Genomic DNA, 12285 nt, shown 5'->3' with positions numbered 1-12285 from the left:
TGAGCCTATGAATCCAGATCTTCAAACATGTACAGTCACTGTAGAATTGGTACAGCTCAGCTTACATTATATGACAAACAGCTCTGTAACTTGCTACTATGGAGCTTCAAAAAACATTAACCAGTCCCTAATAATCTTATTTGGAAGTCAAACAGAACAAAAAGAATGACATGAGAAGATTAAACCCTTGCATTACAACAGACAGCTGTCAGGGGAGAGTGTATGCCTGATTTTGTACCAATTTAAACTTGCACAGATTGTCAAAGTTTTGTTGTGCCTGACATTGTCTTGAGCTGGCAAATCTACTGTCATTCATTCTTCAATATTAAATGAAAATTTAAAAATAGCCATTATCACTGAAATTGTTCAGTAGTATTTATCCATAAACATGCCATTAGTGACAAAGCATAATAAATTTAATTACAATACTTGTGACCAAAAAAAATATAGAACTACTTAGCTGGTCTTGTATTTTAAGGTTCATCAATTCCCAGCCAATGAATAGTTTGTATTAAGCATATATTGGTGCCCTAAAATAGGCTGTTAATAAACTAGAAGATTTACACCATGTAGTCCTTGTAGCTGCTTGCAGAGATCTAAGAACATAGATCTGAGAGCTGTGAACAGTCCGATTTATATTATAAGAATTATTTTAGATAATCAACAGTGCTAATCCAATTAAAATAATTAGCTACATGAAAAGAAGCATCTAGTGCAAAACCTGTAGGTGTTGCAGACTCTTGCATGGGCTTGACAGACATGACTAAAGGGCATACAGGACCCCAAGCAGAATATTCTGTGACATCTAATAGGCATTAGATAAATTCATTTATAAATCTGAATTCTGCCCTAACTGGTATATTGTAACCTTTCCACTGCTTGTGAAAGACAGAAGATGGAAGTTCACATTGATAATCTCAACACAAGCTTATGACTGGCACCCCTGTTTGGCACTGTAAAATGGTTCCTGGAAGAGCAGGCCTGTTTATTTTGCGTGACATGTTTTTGGTCATTCTGACCCACTAAGCCAGAACATGCAAAGAGTATAACTAAGTCGGAAGCGTATCAGACCAGCACCATAAACTGTGCCTGTATTGATACATTAAAGTACCTCAGAATTGGCATAGACATTGGAGGTCAGTTGTCTCTACTTGCAGCAAGGTTTCTTCCTACACCAGCTATCACCTCTGTCAAACAATTCCTTTGGTTGAACACAACACAAGCCAGTCAGTTCCTACAAAGAACTTAAATAATCCCATGTTGGCTTGAAGGTGGAAAGTGTTTTTTTAAAGTGTGAACTGAGTCAAACTTCTCCAGCTGGCCTGACCCAATACAGAACCTCTCCCTGTTCAACCTACTGGTATCGAGTAGGTATAGGTAAAGAAACCCTTATAACTTCTTGTCTTCCCAAATCACAGCTCCTAACTGCAGAAGTCAGTCTGATCTGACAAGGACCAAGAGGCCTTTTCCCAGTCTTGAAATGGAACCATTTCTTTCTCTGCTGGAGGATACGTCCTGGCTCAGAAATTCCTTTCACGTTTCCAGATTTCACATTTGTCACTGAGAAGTCAAGGAGTAAGAGCCAAAGACTCGGATACCTTCTCTACCCATTATTACTTTAGCCTTCAGCGCCTAGAGATACCAATATTGGGCCTGCTCTTTAATCTGGACAACACATCAAATGTTCACCAAAGGGGACGTGTAAAAGGAGTGCAACATGCTTTGTGCACTGTGTTGCTTTGGCATTTCAGGTGGGAGAAAATCAGCTTAAGTTAGATAAGATTTGACAGAAAACTACCAGTATCTTTTTTTCCCACTGTGAATGCAGAGTTATTTTGAGATTATGCTGCACACTGAAGAATTAAGCCTCAACCAGTTAAAGGTTGGATTAAGACATTTTGGTGGTTTAGGTTTCTAATCCAGAAACCAAATGGGTTAAAGCCTCTTAAACTGCATCTTCCCTTGAAAAGCTCAAAAGTTAAAATTGTCAATAGCTAACTGCAACACTTGTTTATATAGCCAAAGACTAAAAAGCTCAGATTTACTGCTTTGAAAATTGGGATCCAATGACAAAATTGTGAATGGGCTAAAAATCATAATTCCCATGCCTCTGGTTTAGTTAGTAAACTATATGCTATGTCAAGGAACAACAAGAAGGGAGTCACTTCGTGAGAGAAGATGACTGTCCACAATGCAGGTAGGTAGAAACAATGACCACAGACAAGAGCAGAGTCCCCCACTGTCCAAGAAAGACTAACAGCAAGGCTGGTGACAGCAACAGGCTCAGACAACAGTCCAGCGATCAGACATATTCAAAGTGATATGTTAGGCTTGAGGTCAGTTCAGGAAGTCCAGTCAGCAAGCCTGGATCATCAAGGAACAGAGTTGGATACAGACCTACCTATAGTGTAGTTCAGGCAAAGACTTGGGCCTGAGCCTGAGCTTAAATGGAGCTAGTGGGCCAGAGGCTGAGGATTTAGAGGTGGAACTACCATATATTCTCAGGGCTATCAAAGCTAATTGGTGCACTCAGGGCATACACTGTATCTCCTGTTCCTAATGTCTATCAAGAGGAATCTTAAGCATTGCTATTGTTACTTTTCTGGAAGTGACAAGAGTTTTCATTCAATGTATGCAAAACTTTGTTTTTACAATGTTACAAGAGCTTCCTTATTACATTTCTGTAATTATTATCAATTTTAATTAATGTGATGCTATAGTTATAATATCCTTCCTACAATGTAAGTAACAACAAAACAAATCTTTTGACCAGATCACCTCCCAGACCAAAAGTACATGCATTTCCTGAAAGGCAATGGGCATTGGGAAAAACAATAGAGGAAATCAATGAATGCTGGTAGCTACGAAGGGAGATCTGACCTCACAATAGGATTGTCTAAGCATGGTGTGGGACACCTCAGTTTTAGTGCCTGAACACAGCAATGAGGCTTTTAGAAAAGCAAGAGATGTAAGTTATGTTGGTTGTGATTGTCGTGGTGCTGGATTTGAGTAAGTACATTTGAATAACCAAACACGAGCAGCTGCTGGGAATTAGAAGAAAGAAAAGCTAATCTGATAGGACCTGTCAGAGAGTAAGAGTCAGGGACAATGTAGCATTTTCCTCTTCGTGTGAGACCATTTCATGTGAACTGTTCTTCCTCTGGTCTTCTGATGTGCTGGCTGAAAGGGGTGAGATTCTGACCTCTTCATTTTACTAGCAGAGCTGATTGACAGCAAAGGGCACACCAACAGTGACAAAGACCCACCCTATACTGTCCTCTGACATTCAGAGCCTTTTGTTACATTTTCAAATCTTTTCTATGACATCCCACTTGTTCTTAGAGCTTTGTCTGTAAAGTACATTTGTGTATAGAATATTTTATTTTTTAAAGCAGAGGATGGGTGCAGAGTGCAGACATGATGGCACACTTGCATTAATGTGTTTACTTTAAAACTTGCACTCGGTCCAGGAAATCTCATTGATTTCTGTATTTGGCAGGGGAGCCAAATCTTTAGCTGAACTTTGTCATCCAGTGGAATTTTGTCTGCTTCTGACAGCTAAAGTTCAAACCTGCCTGGAGAGTTCCTAAAAATAGAAGGTTATGGAGAAGTAATGAAAATTACTGGGGGAAAGAATGCTCCTTTGTAAGTGAAAATGGAAGAAATTGCTTCCAGTGAAGACAACTGCAACAGCAAGTATTGGATTAAGAAGTACTAGCGCTAGCCTTTAAAGACTTCCTCACATGCAAAATGACTGGGGATGTAGGTGTTTCACCATAAAGTATTCAAACTAAGATGCCTCAAACATTTTTCAATTTCACGGTGATTGAATACTTGCTTTTTTGGAAATCAGATTCCACAAGTTATTTTGAAATAATTGCACAAACCAAATGAAATCCTGAAATTTTAGGCCAAGTTTTAAATGTATACTGCATCACATGCAATGAAGTTATGGATGGAGCCATAGAGTGATGGTGAGTAGTTAAGCCCTCTTGGCATCCAGTCACAAGTGGGGTTCCCCAGGACTAAGTATTGGGGACAGTTCTCTTTACTGTCTTTATCAGTGATATGGGTGACAAAATCAAGTGCACCCTCAGTCAGCTGGGAGATGACACCAAGCTGGGAGGGAGTGTTGATCTGCTGGAGGACAGAAAGGCTCTGCAGAGGGATCTGGACAGGCTGGATCCATGGGCAGAGGCCAATGGTGTGAGGTTCAACAAGGCCAAGTGCCAGGTCCTGCCCTTGGGTCACAACAACCCTGTGCAGTGCTACAGGCTGGGGACAGAATGGCTGAAAAGCAACCCAAGGAAAGGACCTGGAAGTGCTGGTTGACAGCAGCTGAACATGAGCCAGCGTGTGCCCAGGTGGCCAAGAAGGCCAATGGCATCCTGGCCTGGATCAGCAATAGTGTGGTCAGCAGGACCAGTGATTGTCCCTCTGCACTCAGCATTGGTGAGGCCACGCCTCAAATCCTGTGTCCAGTTCTGGTTCCCTCACTACAAGAAAGACATTGAGGTGCTGGAATGAGTCCAGAGAAGGGCAACAGATCTGGGTCAGAGTATGAAGCACAAGTCCTGTGAGGAGCTTCTGAAGGAGCTGGAGGTATTTAGCCTGGAGAAAAGGAGGCTCAGGGGGAACCTTATCACTCTCTACAACTGCCTGAAAGGAGGGTGTAGCCAGGTGGGGGTCAGTCTCTTCTCCCAGGTAACAAGTGAGACAAGAGGAAATGGCTTCAAGTTGCACCAGGGGAGGCTTAGATTGGATATTAGGAAAAATTTCTTCACTGAAAGCGTGTTCAGGCTTTGGAACAGGCTTCTCAGGAAAATGGTGGAATCGCTGCCTCTGGAAGTGTTAGAAGGGTGTGTGGATGTGGCACTTGGGGATATGGTTTAGTGATGAAAACATTGGGTCTGGGTTAGTGGTTGGACTCAATGGTCTTAGAGGTCTTTTCCAACTGCAATGATTCTATGATTCTGTGATTTAAAGTTCATTTCTGCAAAGGTGTTTTAGAGACCTGATGGAACTCAGAGCTCTATGAATGTATGAATTTCTAAATATAAGATACCAAATAAACTTTGGTCAGGAAAATATTCCTTACCATATTATCACACCTTTATGGGTATTGAAGATAAATTCTATGCCTTTCTATTAAATTTATGAGACAAGATATCAGAACCCCCACATTGCTTGCTGTTAGTCACTCTTCTTTGATTTTTCTCCAGAAAGTATTTCCAATAATCAAATGAATAGCAAGATAATAATCCACTTAGAAAGTTTTGTCTTATTTACGTTAACTATTCCTCCTCATATTTCTGCTGGCAGCTAAAGGGCATTCTTTCAGCCCACTAAGAATGCAATTAGATGCAATAATAAGATGCCAATATTGATCAAGAAGAGCTAGGTAGTTTTAGAGTTTAGTCTTTGGGTTTAGTATTATCAGAAACCAAATAATTCTTTGGTATAGCAGCACATATGGCATATAATATCACCCACTGTTCTGAGGCGCCCTGTTAGACAACCATATGTGCTGAAAAAAGTCTCTGGCTGTTCAGGGGCTTATTCAAGATTGACTGGCTGCTTTTTCTCAAAATGTCCTTGATTTACTGTTTCATGTCTAAATTAGAACCTTTAAACTGTAAATATTCATGCTCAGTTTTAAAATGCTACAGCGTGTATAATTTTGGCCTGAAACACCAAACTTCATTTCTACCAAACAAAACCAAGCAATTCCTTGACATTCAGGAGCTATGAAGAAAAGTTTATATCCTAATATTGTAGTCTAAACATTATTAACTGCCTTGCCTAAATCTTTTTCCCACTTCACTCCCTACCAGAACAGACCTCTAGATGTGACTTTCTTCATGGTTGTAGCACTAAAGTTCTTATTTCACCTCTTATCTTTTAGTATCCAGCTTGCACAATACAGTCTCTGAGATCTCTGTGGTTTGAAGAGTGGAAACATCCCATAGGAAATGTATGTAAATAGCAGCAGTTATGGAACAACAAATAATGAATCTTTCGTGAGTCAGCTTTGTCTGCACTGAATAATACGGTGTAGAAGATAGCTCCTCGCAGTAAAAAGAATATTGTAGAATATTTGCTTAAAGAAAATGTTAAAGCATGGGAATATATAATGAAAATAAGAGTGGAAGAATATTTTACAATGCCAATTTAGCATGAGAGCAGTGCAGAATAAAACCACACAATATTTGCTATGAAATCTTTCATAAACTATCTTTAATGGGAATTAAAAGGTAGAAAGATAAAAACTTCAGTTAACACAAAAGTAGGTCATTTTACTTCTTTGATATAAGAATTCCTTTGCTAAAGGAACCGAGATGATTTAATGTAGGCTTTAGTGAAGAGTATGACTTAGCACCTCATGACATTCTGTTAAACAATTAGGACCACACAATACCTGCAAAGTGCATAATAAGGGGACTCAGAAATTACAGGCTGCAACATTATCTGTCAATATGGAATCATCCCGGGGTAGTGTGTCTCTGATGGATTTCCTTATGACTAAATTTCACAGTAAACATTCTCCTCAGTGACCTAAAAGTAAATATAAAATCAGCATTAATAAAAGCTGCAGATGACATGAGGGTTGGCAGAATGGTAAGTAACAGTAAATGTAGATAAGTCGTTGTGATTTGGGTCAGCTGGTAGACCTGTCTATTCAAACAAACTGTAATTTAATACAGCAAGATACAGCTATCCCTGCAGAATACTGAATTCTCAACTGAAAAAATAGTGAGTTTAAAATAAATGGTAGAGTCACAGTAGACAAGAATCTGAGTTCTCATTGTGATGCTGTGGCACAAAGAGGTAGTACAAATGGTGAATGTGCAAACAAATAGTGAATAGAAACAGGAAAATGTTTTTTACTCTGCATGTGGTATTGGTGACACCGCTCTCCCACCTCAAGGTGTGGTACATACATCTTAAAACTGTTGCTGAAAAATTAGAGGAAAGGGCAGAAAGGAACTGCAAATACATAATGAAAAACTTAAAGAGCTAAGTGCTTATTTTTAGCAAGGAGGATATTACGAAGTGACTTGGATATGTTTTCTCTATAAAGAAAATACCAAGTTCTCTTCCCTAGTAGAGAAAGTAATAGCACTGAGGGAAGGGGCGAAAAGTATTCCCTTTTTAAAAAAAATTCAGGCCTATCTTCCTTTTAGAAGGCAGTTCTAAACACGCCAATGTCTGAGTTCAAGGCAGGAGTAAGTGGGTAAAATGTGAGTATTTATGAAAGGCAGAGTGTCAGGCTGAGTAATCTAGCACCTTTTTTGATGCTAAACACCATGAATCTATGATACATAGATTAATTTGTTTTCTCCCAGCTCCATTTGGTTGTTCCACAAATAGATTTAATTGTGGTGTTAATCCCATTTCTTTCCAAAAAGCACTGGCACTTCCAAATGGAAAATGTCCGTTAATACAGAAAATCTGCAAATATTAAGTGTAAATGTTTATATTTACATCACCCTGAGCTGAGTGGGCAGGTGCCAATATCCATGGTGTAATGGCATTAATATGGATTGTCGAGTATGAGCAGGGAAAAAATTCATTTATTCATAGATGATTCTTGCACCTCAGTATACGGTACTTTTTTAAAGTTACAGGTGAAGTGTTCGTTTTTTCAGCTATTAGTTTCTCCCATGGAAGTTGTTACTTCCGACAGGAGCCGCGGGGTCTCGTTCAGCACCACGGCCAGCGCCCGGCGGCCAGCGCCCGGCGGCCTCTCGGCTCCCCGGCCTGACGCTTCCCGGAACAAAACCCTTTCATGGCTAACCTTCGGTGGATTAGTTTGGTTATCTTCCATACAGTGTCTATTATAATCATGGGCAAAGTGAAAGACTCGGGTTTTGAAGTCCTTAAAGATTCGTAGGTGCATGTTAAACTGCCAACAACACGGGGCAAGTCAAAACCTTGTCCTGCGGGTAGCCACCACTGACAGGATGCATTGCCAAGTCTGGTGTGTAGTGGAATAACCCCGGCCAGCCGCCAAGCACCCACAGTTTGCTCACTCTTTCCCTTCCCACAGTGGGAATGGAAAGAAAATAGGAAGGACAAGAATGAGAAAACTCATGTATCAAAACAAAGATCATTCACCAATAACTGAAGTTGTCATGGCAGACTCAAGCTGGGGAATTTAATTTAAAACATTTAATTACTGATTTGGGGTTTGGGAAACAAAAAAGACAAACATCTTAACACTTAGGGAAGACACCTTTTCTCTCCCACTCACAGGTTCGACTTCACTCCAGACACCTCTCCTCCCTACTTCCCAGTCTCCACTCCCCTTCCTATCACTGCAGCTTACAATCATTTCTGACAGCGAGGCAACAGATGAAGCAGGCTCCGGGGGCCAGTAGCTGTTTCTTTGTGCTGCTTTGTTCCTTCTTTTACTCCATTTCCCCTTCCTTCTTAGTGTCTTCTGGTCCAGTGTGGACTCCTCCATGGGCCACAGTCTCTTCAGGGAATTACCTGCTCTAGTGCAAATCCTCCACAGGCCATAGTTCCTTCAGGGGTGTGACCAGCTCCACCATGGAGCACCTTGTACTGCTTTGGTCTTGTTGTTCCCTCTCTTTTTCACTTGTTCCATTGTCCTTCGTATTTTCTGCCTTTTCTTAAATATGTATTCAGAGGCACCACAAATTCCTCTGACTTACTTTAGCTTTAGCATGCAATGGATCCATTGCTGATCTGGCTTGAACCGTCCATGTCTGGCATAGGGCAGTCTCTGACCTCCAAGAGAGGCCACCCCTGCAGGTCCTCCACTAGCAAAACCTTGCCATCTATACCCTGCACAAAATGTCATATCCCAACTAAAGAAACTAGCTTGGGAAGAGGTCAATGTGTTGGGTAGGGGCTCGGCAGTCTTTTTTTTTTTTATGACAGGAAACGTCCCCTAAGGACAAGGGAAAGGAGTATTTGGTTCACTCCATCTGAGACCAAAACAAATCCATTATTTTCATGTGCCTTGGTTCCACAAGGTCTTATGGACTCATTCCAGATTTAAAGCACCCAGAGTTAAAAGGATAATGGGGATAAAATTCATTTCTTGTCCTCTTTGATTGAATTGCCCCTGCATTGTACATTGGATAATTACTTGAAGATGTGCAAAGAAAGTGTAGGATGCTACTTCATTGATTTGCAAACATATAAAAATCTATAAAGACTCAAAGGATTTGGAAATTAGGTCTCTTTCTCCACAGGCAAGGTGAGGTAAGGTAAGGTAAGGTAAGGTAGACCTTTTAAGAAGTATGGGTATTCTTGATAACAAAAGATATTCTTGATAACAGCATGTGGCATCGAATCTCTGTAAGATCGATCTAACTGTTGCAAGGAACATGCAGCACTGCAAACTTTCAAAAGTGCACTCAAAAACTGGAAGGAGTTTGTGTTATAGGTACTAGAGTGCATGGAAGACCATGCAATTGTACCTTCACAGTTATTACTTGGGCTAGCTCGGTTAAGCTGGCACTGGCACAATTGCAAATGCCAGATCCATAATTCCACTTTTTTTTTTTAGACTATTTTCATGTATCAGAGACTGGCTTGGTGCAGCTCTGTTTACCTTTTGGGATTCCTTTGACCTAATTTGTCTGGGATTGATATCAGTGCAGCTCCATTAATTTCAGAAGCATATATCCAGACTTACACCAACATAAATGTCAGACCCATATTTATAATGACATCAGTATATTCTTCATTATATTCATGGACAATAGTCAACTAACAAGTCAATCAACTTCCTTCCAAACAAGCAGAATAATGAAAGTAACTTATCAATATCCAGCTATTATTTTTTTCACATACAAAATGAAGTCATATCAAGCAAACTAAAAAGCTTCAATGTTTCTTGTGTCTTTAACACAAGAAAAAAAAAAAGGCAACTATTTGCTGTTATGCATCCAAAATTCTGCTTCTGGTGGATTGTATGATTTTAACAATGTTTTTAGTCTGCAGTGTGTGAATTAAAGAGTAATTAACTACCATTTAAATATTCATGAATAGAATTTTTGTCCTAAACAGACCAAACTAATATGTCAGTACAACAGAAGAGTACATCATTGTCAAGCATTGTTCTACAAAAAGCATATTAAGTGTTATCTATAGAGACCTGTAGGTTCTGTTCTAAGATTGAGATTGCACTGAAATTGGCTAATACATAGAAGATGCGGAAGTCAAATCATGACAACTCCTCATGGGGCATTATCACCAGACTTCCATCACTGCCGCCATTAACTCACACATATATCTGTGTGAGTCTGTTGCACCCAAAACAGGAGAACTGAATTTTACTGGGACCAAATGTTTTTATATAGCAACAATTTCTGTCACTTTTGCATTCAAAGTACAATGATTAAGCATGTATCAAGTCATCTGTGCCTAGACATTCATATGCCAGACATTCCTACAGAGTATTTTACAGAGTTCAATTGGGTGGTTTTCGTATTTTCATCATAGCAATGTTTCGGTGAAAAGATTGTTGGGGAGTGAACAGGTTGAGAAAAAAGAAGTCAGAACATTGAGTACCTCCATTAACACAAGAAGTTCTAAAGCTCTGGAGCAGCTTTTCAAAAATATTCAGGGTTCAGTGTTTCTCAGTGTACCCTGTAGGAGACAGGATATGAATAGGCTGTGAGAAAGCAAACTTAGCCCAGGTTCTGGAAATGTTCAAGTAAAAAAATACACTGGTAGCATCCTTGAAAATTATGGAGTCACATTTCTAGCCTCCTCTTCTCCCTCTCCTCCCTCAGCTGCACTTTCATTCTCAAAAACCTCCAAAAAACCACCTGATTTTTAAATGGACCTTCCAAAGCTCTGATTTTCCTGTCATGCCTTTAATGGGCAAACAGGTAAATTGTCAATAGGTAAAGATAGTGGCACTGCAGGAATATTTTGATGATTAGCATAACTCTTGTGGAAACATAACTCTATGCAAGAGACAAAGGATTTTGTTCAAAGGAAGCCCATTGTTTCTATAGAAAGGGAATACTTTGGAAAAACATTATACTTTACTACCTTTATGATTTTAGTAACTTTTTTACTGTAATCTTAGTTGGTGACCAGAATTCCTAGCTGAGATGTTCAACTCTCCAGTTTCAGTAATATAGGCAGTTAAGCAGAGATCACCTTCTCTTTCACACAAAGTACCTACATTTTTAATGAGACTATGCTTAAATTAGGTACCTAATAGAGCAAATGACTGGATTCTGTAAAAAAAAAAAATTCTATACTTATTTTTGTTTTGACACTTGTCAAAAGTTTTGTTGCTTTAACACTTGTCAGGATTTGGATTTACTTCATTTCAGTCAATAAGCTCAATCTTGCGATAATCAAGTCTGCTTTCTAATACTGGTGGGGCTTTTTAGCTATTGTAGGTCTTCAGATAGCATATTCCTAAGAAATTGACTGTGCTGCCTCCTCCAGCAAGAGCTCCACCTTTCATTCCAGAAGTCTTCATTTTTTCTTTCCTGTCACTTTACTGTTATGCAGAAATGCAAGATCTCTATTTTCACTCTGGGCCTTACACGGTGGTTCATGTGGGGTTTCACCTCCTGTTGATGTTGACATGAAACAGCTTCAACTACAGTCCTGACAGGACACAACAATAATGAAAGGTGAAAATTGGCAGCTAGAAGCTAATCAAATAAAATTTTGCAGTTCTTGACTTTCTCTGTGTTAAAAGGCTAATTACAGCCTCAAGAGATTTTTTGGGGTGTCTGAGTCTCCATCTACATCTAAAATTAAGATAGCAGATTTATATCTACTTTTGTTTTTCACCTGCACTGTTCCTCTTAACATTGCATTATTATCATGCTGGAAGAAAATGGAAAGAAATACAAACAGCAGGAGTGAAGAGAGTCAAGAGGAGATTTCTGAAAAGAGCACTTGACCTTAACAAACCCTTGTCAGGTCAGCAGGTATCTTGGTGTATGCACAATGGAAGGCACTGTGGGTAGCAGAATAGACAAAATGGCTGCATAGAGGTTATTATTTTCACTCACCTGAAAAGGATGGACTTCAGCTGATGAAAAAGTAAAAAAGGAAAATAAAAAATTCCAAAATGTTCAAAAATTTCTGATGTAATGTCTAGCATTTTAGAAAAGTTTCAAGTCTGGAACTGGAAAAATAGATTCCTCTGACATTTTCGTATTAATTAGCATAATCAAGTCAAGCTTTATTAAAAAGCACTCAAAACCACTACCACTGCACTACCACTAACGATGTTCTCCCAGCTGTCCCATGAGCATATCAGGCATGGAGGTC

This window comes from Corvus moneduloides, chromosome 3, assembly GCF_009650955.1.
Source record: "Corvus moneduloides isolate bCorMon1 chromosome 3, bCorMon1.pri, whole genome shotgun sequence".
In the NCBI taxonomy this organism is placed as follows: Eukaryota; Metazoa; Chordata; class Aves; order Passeriformes; family Corvidae; genus Corvus; species Corvus moneduloides.
This window is presented reverse-complemented; position numbering follows the sequence as displayed.